We start from the raw sequence: 10,340 nt of genomic DNA on the forward strand, positions 1-10,340 counted from the left end.
CTGTAGGGGAAAGGCTCTCAGTTCTTTCCCATTGAGGATGGTATTAGCTGTGAGTCTTTTGCATATGGCCTTTATGATATTGAGATATGTTTCATCAATCCCTACTATATTGAGGGTTTTTATCAAGAATGGATGCTATACTTTGTCAAATGCTTTTTCCGCATCTGTTGGGAGGATCATATAATTTTTATTCTTTCTTTTATTAATGCAGTGTATCACACTGATTGATTTGCAAATATTGAACCACCACAGTAATAAATCCCACTTGATCATGGTGAATAATTCTTTTAATGCACTGTTGAATTCAATTTGTTAGTATCTTGAGAATTTTTACATCCATGTTCACCAGGGATATTGGCCTATAATTCTCCTTTTTAGTGAAGTCTTCCTCTGGTTTTAGAATCAAGATAATGCTGGCCTGGTAGGATGAGTTTGGAAGTTATTCTTCCATTTCTATTTTTTGGAGCAATTTGAGAAAAAATAGGTATAAACTCTTCTTTAAATGTCTGGTGGAATGCCCCTGGGAAGCCATCTGGCCCTGGACTTCTGTTTGTAAGGAAATTTTTGAACTGATAAGAACAAATACTACACTTGATCTTAGCCAAAAGGCCAAGAAGCGATTGATTACTGATTAAATTTCTATTCTGGTTATGGATCTGTTCAAATTTTCTATTTCTTCCTGTTTCAGTTTTGATAGTTTGTATGTTTCTAGGAATTTTTTTTTTAATTTTCCAGATTGTCCAGTTTGTTGGCATATAATATTTCACAAGATTCTTTCATAATTATATGTATTTCTGCGGTGTTAGTTGTGATCATTCCTTTTCCATTTGTGGCTTTATTTATTGGGTCTTTTCTTTTTTTGATAAGTCTGACTAGGGGTTTATCAATTTTATCAATTCTTTCAAAGAACCACTCTTAACTTCACTGATCTGTTCTACTGTTTTGTTTTGCTTTGTATATCTTATTTATTTTTGCTTTAATCTTTATTATTTCCCTTCTTCTGTTGGTTTTAAGCTTTTTTGCTCCTCCTTTCTTAACTCCGTTAGGTGTATAGTTAGTTGTATATTTGAGACTTTTCTTGCTTCTTGCAAGGAAGAAGCAGGCCTGTATCACAATATACTGCCCTTTTAGGACTGCTTTTGCTGCATTCCAAAGTTTTTGACTTTCATGTTTTCATTTTCGTTGGCTTCCATGACTTTTTAATTTTGTCTTTAATGTCCTGGTTAATTGATTCAGTCTTTAGTAGGATATTCTTTAACTTCCATGTATTTGTGGACTTTCCAAATTTTTTCTGTGGTTGACTTCAGGTCTCATAGTATTGTGGTCTGAAAATATGCAATGGTATTATCTCAGTCTTTTTGTACTACATGAGGACTGATTTGTGACCCAGTATGTGATCTTTTCTGGAGAATATCCCATGTGCAGTCAACAAGAATGTGCATTCTGCTACTTAGAAATGAAATGTTCTGAAAATATCTGTTAGTTCCCTTTGATCCAATGTGTCATTCAAATCCACTGTTTCCTTGTTGCTTAGAATATCCTTCCATTACTGTAAGTAGGATGTTAAAATCCCCTACTATTTTGTATTATTATCAGTGAGATTCTTTAATCTTCATCATCAATTGTTTATTGATTGGATGCTCCCAATTTGGGTGCATAAATATTTACAGTTATTAGATCTTCTTGATGGGTAGATCCCTTAATTATGATATAATGACCTTCTTCATCACTTGTTACAGTCTTTGCTTTAAAATCTAGTTTGTCTGATATAATAAGTATGGCTACTCTGGCTTTCTGTTGACATCCATTAGCATGACGGATGGTTCTCCATCCCCTCATTTTCCATATGCAGGTGTCTTTAGGTCTAAAATGAGTCTCTTATAGGTAGTATATAGATGATACCTTATGTCTTTTGATTGGAGCACTTAGTCCATTCACATTCAGAATGTTTATCGAAAGACATGAATTTAGTGCCATTGTGTTGTAAAGTTGGTGTTTCTGTTGAAGTTCTCTGTTCCTTTCTATTCTTTGTTGTTTTTGGTCTTTTTTTCCCCTCACACAAAGATTCCCCCTTAATATTTCTTGTAGGATTGGTTTAGTGGTCAGGAACTTTATTATTTTTCATTTGTCTGGGAAATTATCTCTCCTCCTATTCTGAATGATAGCTTGCTAAATCAAGTATTCTTCACTGCATATTTTTTGCACTCAGCCCATTTAACACATATTGCCACTTTCTTCTGGCCTGCCAAGTTTCTGTGGACACATGTGCTATGAACCCGATATGTCTACACTGTAGGTTAGGATACATTTTTCCCTTGCTGCTTTCAGGATTCTTTCTTTGTCTGCGTATTTTGTGAATTTAACTAAGATATGGATTGATGGTGGCTAGCTTTTGTTGAATTTAATGAGAGCTCTTTGCACTTGTTGGATTTTTATGTCTGTGTCCTCCCCCAGCTTCGGGAAGCTTTTAGCTATAATTTGCTAAAACAAATCTTCTGCCCCTTTCTCACTCTTCATCTTCTGGGATTCCTAGATATGAATGTTACTATGTTTTAATAAATTTCTGAGTTCCCTAAGTATATCTTTGTGATCCATTATCTTTGTTTCCCTCTTCTTTTCAGCTTCAATATTTTCCATAATTTTACCTCCTATATCACTGATTCATTCCTTTGTTTCATCCATCCTCTTTGCTATCGTGACCATTTGGGTTTACATCTTGGTTGTATAGCCTGACTAGATTTTACTCCTTTTATATCTGTAGTAAGTGATTTTCTAATGTCTTCTAAGATTTTTTCAAGCCCAGCTAGTATTCTTATAACTGTTGTTTTAAATTCTAGTTCACATATCTTACTTATATCTGTATTGATTAAATCCCTGGCCATCATTTCTTCCTGGCCTTTCTTATGGGGTAAGTTCTTATTTCATATCATTTTGGAGGGAAAAAAAAAGTAAAATAAATAAAATAAAATAGAATAGATTAAATATCAATCAATCAATCAATGTAGATCCTAGATGTGTTTGGTTTGCTTATTAAGAGAAGTTTAATAGAAAAAAGGGAAAAAGAAAATAAAAAGCTAAAAATAATTAAAAACAATAAAATAACTGTTTTCTGTTTCAAGAAACAAAACACAAACAAATAAACAAACCCATAGTTAGATCCTGTTTCCCCTGGAGTTGAAATTTTGCAACCCTCTATGATCAGTAGAGTTGGTGTACATAAGGGGTTTGTCCTGGTCTTCTGGGGAGGGGCCTGTGCTCTGCTTCTCAGGTGGACTTTTCCTACTGGAGATGCACCTACAGGGTACAGAGGGGTAGGTCTTGGTGTAAGTGGCTCTGGTGTCTACTTGGTGGCATTGTTTTTGTCTCACTGAGGTCAGGCTGCTCGTACGTGGTACAAATGGCTTTGCCTTGATTTTTTGTCTCCAGAAAGGGGAGCTCAAGCCCACAACTCTTCAGGAAGTCCTCAGGGATGAGCAAACAATCATCCCTCCTGTGTCCCCAGCTTCCATCAGATCCCCGCATTCACCCTGTCTTTGTCCAAGATGTTTGACTGCCAGGTAGGCAGCACTCCTATATTTTATCCCAGGCGTGGCTGGTTTCAAAGACCCAAACTTCAGAGACCCTGATGCATGGACCCATGCTAATCTTCTGGACGTGGGCCTTGCTGCACTGCAGCTGTTGCCAGCTTGTTCCAGAAAATGGTCCCATGACTGCACAGGGTTTCAGAGTTTAGGGAAAATCACAACACACAGATGATAACAGATTTTGCTGCCCTCAGCCCATGTTTCTGTTCCTATGCTGGTGAATGGGACAGTTCAATGGTTTCTATAGTGTCTTTTGCCTGCAGGGTGGCTGGATCACTTCCTCTAAAGGTATTCCAAACAGGGGAACCACTTCTGCCGCATGCAAACCAGGGGACCCACAGACTCTGGCTGCCCACCCCCAAGCCTGTTCCCTCCTTCTCCACCAGAGCACCACTCAGTTCACCAGGGCTGACCCTGGAGATAGTGCTGACTTCTCGAACTTCAGACTCTGCACTCCACTATTGATAAAGAGCTGGCAGTATTTAAAAATCTCTCTTTTTCCCCAGGAAATGGTTTTAGGGAACAGTTCATGTGCAGTCCCCTGAGCATGTTTTCACCCTCACTCCCACAACCTCTTTTTTTTTTCCTCTCTCATCCACTCTATAGGACCTGCAGCTCTATTCTTACCCAAATCAACTCTCCTGGATCTCCTACCTTCCATGGTTTTGTTTTTTTGTTTTGTTTTGTTCTTGTTTTTCCTGCTTGTAGATGTGCAGCTTTGTTCTCTAAGAACTTTGATCTTTTGGGTGTTCAGGATGATTTGATATTTTTGTAGCTGTGTTAGAGGGAGAAGGCAAAGTTGGGGTCAACCCATCTTAATCTGCCATCTCTGCCATCTTAATCCTCCTTCCAAACATGCAGATTTAATTAAAAAGTAATTGTAGCATCTAGACTTCCTTGGATGGAGGTGATATAAGTGGATTGTAAAAAATGATTTAATGAGAGGTTAAAGACTCTGCAATTGGGGAACTACCAGAAAGGAAAAGAACCCTGGCAACAATCAAATAATCTAATTTTGGTATTTAAAACTAAGAGTAAAGACAAATGTTGCAGAAGATCCTTAATGCTGAGATAAAGGGAGAGTCCAGATCACCAAAATATCATAAACAAGATAAGTTAGATTATAAGGATAATGGTAGGGTTGGTATTGATTTATAGATTGAGTGCTGGGAATAAAAAGACAATGACCAACAGTTGATAAGGCAAAAAAAAAAAAAAAAAAAGAACAAAAAAGTTAAAATAAAGAAGAAAATCAACGATCCAATGACCCAATGCACGTGCTTAAACTTGAGTTTATGTGAATAATAAGCTCAGGTCAGAGCCTCCTCTTTAGTAAGTGATGAAATCAGAGCTTAAGGAGAAATAATGGTATTGGTTTTATCTTTAACATCTGAAAATAATCCATTTATTTTCTCTTCCAGTTCACTTCCTCACTTTCCTTAATTCTTTGCTAGAACTGTCAGATGTTCAACATCACTAGTCATTAGGGAAATGCAAATTAAAACCATAAATGCAATATCAATTCATATCTATTAGAATGGGCATCATCAAACAGATGATAGATAACCAGTATTGATGAGAATGTGGAGATAAGGGAACTCTTGTGCAATGTTGGTTGGATTGAAATTTGGTACTGCCACAAGGAAAACAGTATGGGGGATTCTCAAAAAATTAAAAGTAGAACTACAATATAGTTCAGAAATTCCACTTCTGGGAATATATCCAAAGGAAATAAAAACACTAACTCGAAAATATATCTGTACCACCATGTTCATTGAAGCTTTATTTGTAATGGCCAAGTCATGGAAACAACCTGTCTATCCGTTGATGATTGCATATATATATATATATATATGGTATTACATATGTATAATGGTATATATATATATATATATATATAGTATTACATATGTATAATGGATCATTCAGCCATAAAACATGAACAATCCCTACCATTTGCAACAATTTGAATGGGCCTTGAAGACAATATGCTAAGTGAAATAAGTCAGAGGAAGTCAAATACTGTATGACCTGCATTATATGTGGAATCTTAAAAAAGAAAAAAAAAAAACTCAGAGAAAGAGATAAGACTTGTGGTAACCAAAGGCAGTGGGTACAGAGGGGAAATTGGAGGGATGTGGTCAAAAGGTACAAACTCCAAGGTATAAGTACTAGAGATATAATGCACAACATGATGACTATAGCTGACACTGCTATATGGTATACAGGAAAGGTATTAAATGAGTAAATCCTGAGTTCTTATCACAAGAAAGATTTTTTTTTCTTTTTCTCCTTTTCTTTTCTTTTCTCTTCCTTTTGTATCTATATGAGAAGATGGATGTTAGCTGAACCTATTATATTGATCATTTCACAATGTATATAAATCAAGCCATCATGCTCTATGCCTTAAACCTATCTAGTGATGCATGTCAATTATTTATCAATAAGACTAGAAAAAGTACGTGGAAATAAGCCTGATGGGAGATAAGCAAGATCTCTATTAAAATTTTTTGAAATATGAATTATTAAAAAGAAATAAAAGATTAAAATGTTTACAAAGTCTATGAATCAGAACTCAATATTGTAATGGTAAGACTGTTGCCCAAATTAATCTAGAGACTCAAAAAAATCCCAAATAAATCCCAGAAGGGTTTTTGCTTTTACTTTTGTTTTCACAAATAGACTTGGCCATGGCAGAATCTACATGGCAATGTAAAGGGATATTACATTATCCATGACAATATAGAAATTCAACAAACTTAGAGGACTGTCTTTTTTTTTTTTTAAGATTTTATTTATTTATTTGACAGACAGAGATGACAAGGGGGCAGAGAGGCAAGCAGAGAGAGGGGGGAGGCAGGCTCCCTGTTGAGCAGAGAGCCCAATGCAGGGCCTAATCCCAGGACACTGAGATCATGACTTGAGCCAAAGTCAGAGAATTAGCCCACTGAGCCATTCGTACCCCGAGGACTTTCTTTATTAACTGGAAAGACATGCTTTAAATTACAAGTTAAGACTGTAAATTATTGGTGCAAGAAGAGACAATAGACCTATACAATAGAAATCAAATTCCAGAAATAGACCAATGGATTTATAGACATTTGGTTTACAGCACATGTAGGCATTGTAAAGCAGTCTGGAAACAAAAATCTTTTCAAAGTATGATGTTCTATCAATTGCATATCAGTTTACATTTTCATAAATAAATATATAAAAATTACCTGCTACATAACAGATAAACAATTATTTATGAGAAATTATAAATCTGAATGTGAAAGATAAACCAAAAGCATCAAGAAAATAAATTAGGAAAGGAATTTCATAATCCTGGGGTAGGAAAGATGATTTAAGTGAGACAAATGTCACCAACTATAAATAAAAATATAGTACATCATACTACATCAAATTAAAGAATTTCTTTCTGCTCATGAATAAATATAATTAAGAGAGAAAAAACAGTATGTTTCATTTGCATTGTTAAAGAGAATTAATGTTATATTTATATAAAGGAGTAGAGTACAGAAATCAAAATGGGAAAAAAGTGATTTTGCACAATCATGTGGATCTCAAAATATATTAAGGTAAAAATCAGATGTTATGGAGTACATACTGAATATTTCCACATAAATATTGAAAAAACATGCAAAATATCTAGGTGATATTTCCTTTGGGGATAGGAAGAAAAGGTAGGTATTGGAAAAGACAAAAGGGAGTCTTTGATGTAGTTGGCATTGATCTATTTATTACATGAGCTAGGTGGTAGTTAAATGTTAATACTTATTTTATTACAACTTATTTAATTGTACACATAATGGCTTTTACCACTTTTTTATATGTTATACTTCAAAAAATATATAAATGAATAAAATACCAAGAGACTACCATATTCCAGACACTGATTTGTGTCCTTTTGCACAAAGTAATTATCTACTTCTCACCAAAATATGAGGCAGACATTATTATGCCTTTTTTAAAGATTAAAACATAATTAAAATTATTAAATAAGACAGAATATTTAAATAGCTTAATGGGGAAATTGCTGATCTAGGATATGAATCTATATATCTGGCTTCAAAATCCATATTATTAATTAGATAATTAATAGATAATTAATTAGATAATTAATAATATTATTCAAATTCAAATTTTGCATGGGTGTACTTCTTTTTCAATCTTCAGATGCAACAGGGTTCATCTCCCATAACTCCCAAGTCAAAATAACTCATTGCTGGAAACAGGTTTTAGGGTCATCATTCCCTCAATCTATTCCACTCACATATATACAACATATGCTTATTGCTTTATTGCTTTTTTACGACAGTATCTCAAATATATTATTTTAGTATATAAGTTTAAATGATTTATACAGAGTCACTAATCATAGAATATTTGAACAATTATTATTTTTGTATTTAAAAATCAACATATGGAATAGGTCCTGAGAATATTAAATTTCAAAATTCAGTACTTTATATAGTAAAAAAATGTGGATGATTCTATTTCATAATAATTCAATTTATTAAACAGACTACATACAGATAAACCTAGTTACTATACTACATGAAATTGTTTGGTGGATTGGTGATTCATAGAAGTTTTGGGGTTAATTATGGACCACACTATTTTTCCATTACAAAATATAACTATATTTTAGCTTTTAGATACCTGTGTGTGTAGCATACTTGTGTAATTTCAGAAAAAAAAATGCATCTTTTATGACCTCATTTGTATTTGAGAAGAAAGGGCCAAACAATTTTAAGAATAAGGCCCTGTGATTACAGGCTCTCTAGAATAAAGGCATCATGTGATGTAGTTTCAGTAAATTGACACAAGGTGGAGTTTTTATTAAATTCATAACATTTGACTTGCAGGCCAAATTTTTCAAGTACTTTGATTTTCAGAAAATCCCAAGACAACCATTACTCAAATATTTAATCATTTTTGATTTATTAAAACTTAACTTTAAAACTCAGTAATAATTAACATCATTATAATTAGCTTATTTGAGAGAAAAATAAAAGTATAAAAAATAACTAAGTGACTAATTCCCAGCAGAACCTGTTCACAGCATTTCAAATTATCTCTATAATCTTGCCAAGATATTTTACTTCTCTGGGACTCTTGGGGTATAGTTAAATTAGTGTTTGGAAAAGATATTTCATAGAATTCCTTCTAAGGAAAAATATACACTTACAAATAAATATAGATGCTTTGGTTGAATTGGATGTAAGTTCTAGTTGATCTACCTAATATAATTTTCCAAATCCACTGTTGAAACCAAATTTATACACAAATGTTCTAAAAAGCACTGATTTCCTCCTTTCCTTTAAAGATTGTTTTTGTAGATCACTGCTGCCCATACCTCACAACTAGCATCATCTTGGCCTCAAAAAAAGAAAAAATAAAAATCCTAATCCCTGGGTGCTATTTTAGGCCCAAGTAAAACTGAATCTGTGTGAATGGACTCCAAACATTGTTATTTTAAAAACACTGTCCTGTAATTTTAGGACAGAAAGTAGTGAGAACCACTGTATGCATAGCTATAATCCTCAGTTCTTCTAGAAATCTGACTTTTTGCAAATCTCCATAAATGACTTCAGTAAATGACTACATTGCTTAGTTTACATTTGATGATATAGAGAGAACATCATATCTCTTATGCTATTTATGCCTCAATTTGGAATTCTGAAAAGTTTAGCTGAGTTTGTGACCATCCATGTCCAAGTAAGCCATGCCACTAGCCAGGTTAATCACAGAAAGGAAAGTCTGAAATGAGAGTCTTTATGAGAAACAAAGATTGACAGCTATTCTATTCTTCCTTTCTACTCCAGTTTCGTGAATATGCCACATACCCAATTATTTAATTTCACTAGAATGTCCTGCTCCCTATTCTTTTCTGGAAAAATTTTTAGAATCCAATTCAAAATCAGTAAAAGCAATTCAATCACCAGTTTTTCTATTTAGGCTATTTTTCAAAACAGAATTATAAGAACATATATATTGTATATAAACCATAAGTGTTATCTTTAATCAGAAAATATTAAGCAAATTTCTTCATATTGGCTATTTTTCTCTTCCTTTCCATTTTCAAATGAAAATTGCATTCTGAAAATAAAATTGCCCTTATATATATCAGAATCATTACAGATTGAATAACTATGAGAGAATAGTAAAATCAGATGTCAAAATGTTAAGTGATATTATTCACACTCACATATAAAATATTAATATAATATATTAAATTTAATTATAATAACTTTAATTTATGAGCCATGGTTCATGGCTTGCATTTTAAACTTGGATTTTAAAGTATTCACTTTTTACATTTTTCAAACTCATAGAACATTTCCCTTAAAATAACATTGTGTATAAATTCATTATACCAGTTCTATTATTTCAGATGTGCATAAAATCATCACAAAGAGGACTGAATGATTTTGGAAATTAAAAGTAGCAGAAAGTACAGAGTAGTGAAATCAGATTTTATGTTGCTTGATGCAGAGATTAAACTGTGGGATTTTTCCTTCTTTATAATTAGTACAAGTTCCTCCTTCCCAAACTGAATACTTCAGCTTGTGTTTTCTACAAACAGGGATACTATCCTACATTACCACATTATGACCACCAGTATCAGAATATTACTACTACCTAATGTTTGGACCCAAATTAAGTTTTAACACTTTCTCCTATAATGCTCTTTATAGCAAAATGATCCAGTTCAGAATGAAGCTTCCATATAGTTGACATCTTCTTACT

The 10,340-nt window shown here is 33.4% G+C and overlaps 1 non-coding gene across 1 annotated transcript; it reads right to left on the reverse strand.

Annotated features, from left to right (window-relative positions):
• Window positions 1-426: 426 nt before the first annotated feature.
• On the reverse strand, window positions 427-621 carry LOC132028884 (U2 spliceosomal RNA). The gene has a single exon (XR_009407577.1). It is a non-coding gene; the product is annotated as a U2 spliceosomal RNA (small nuclear RNA).
• Between the last annotated feature and the right edge of the window lie 9,719 nt (window positions 622-10,340).

Source organism: Mustela nigripes, chromosome 12 (assembly GCF_022355385.1).
Source record: "Mustela nigripes isolate SB6536 chromosome 12, MUSNIG.SB6536, whole genome shotgun sequence".
In the NCBI taxonomy this organism is placed as follows: Eukaryota; Metazoa; Chordata; class Mammalia; order Carnivora; family Mustelidae; genus Mustela; species Mustela nigripes.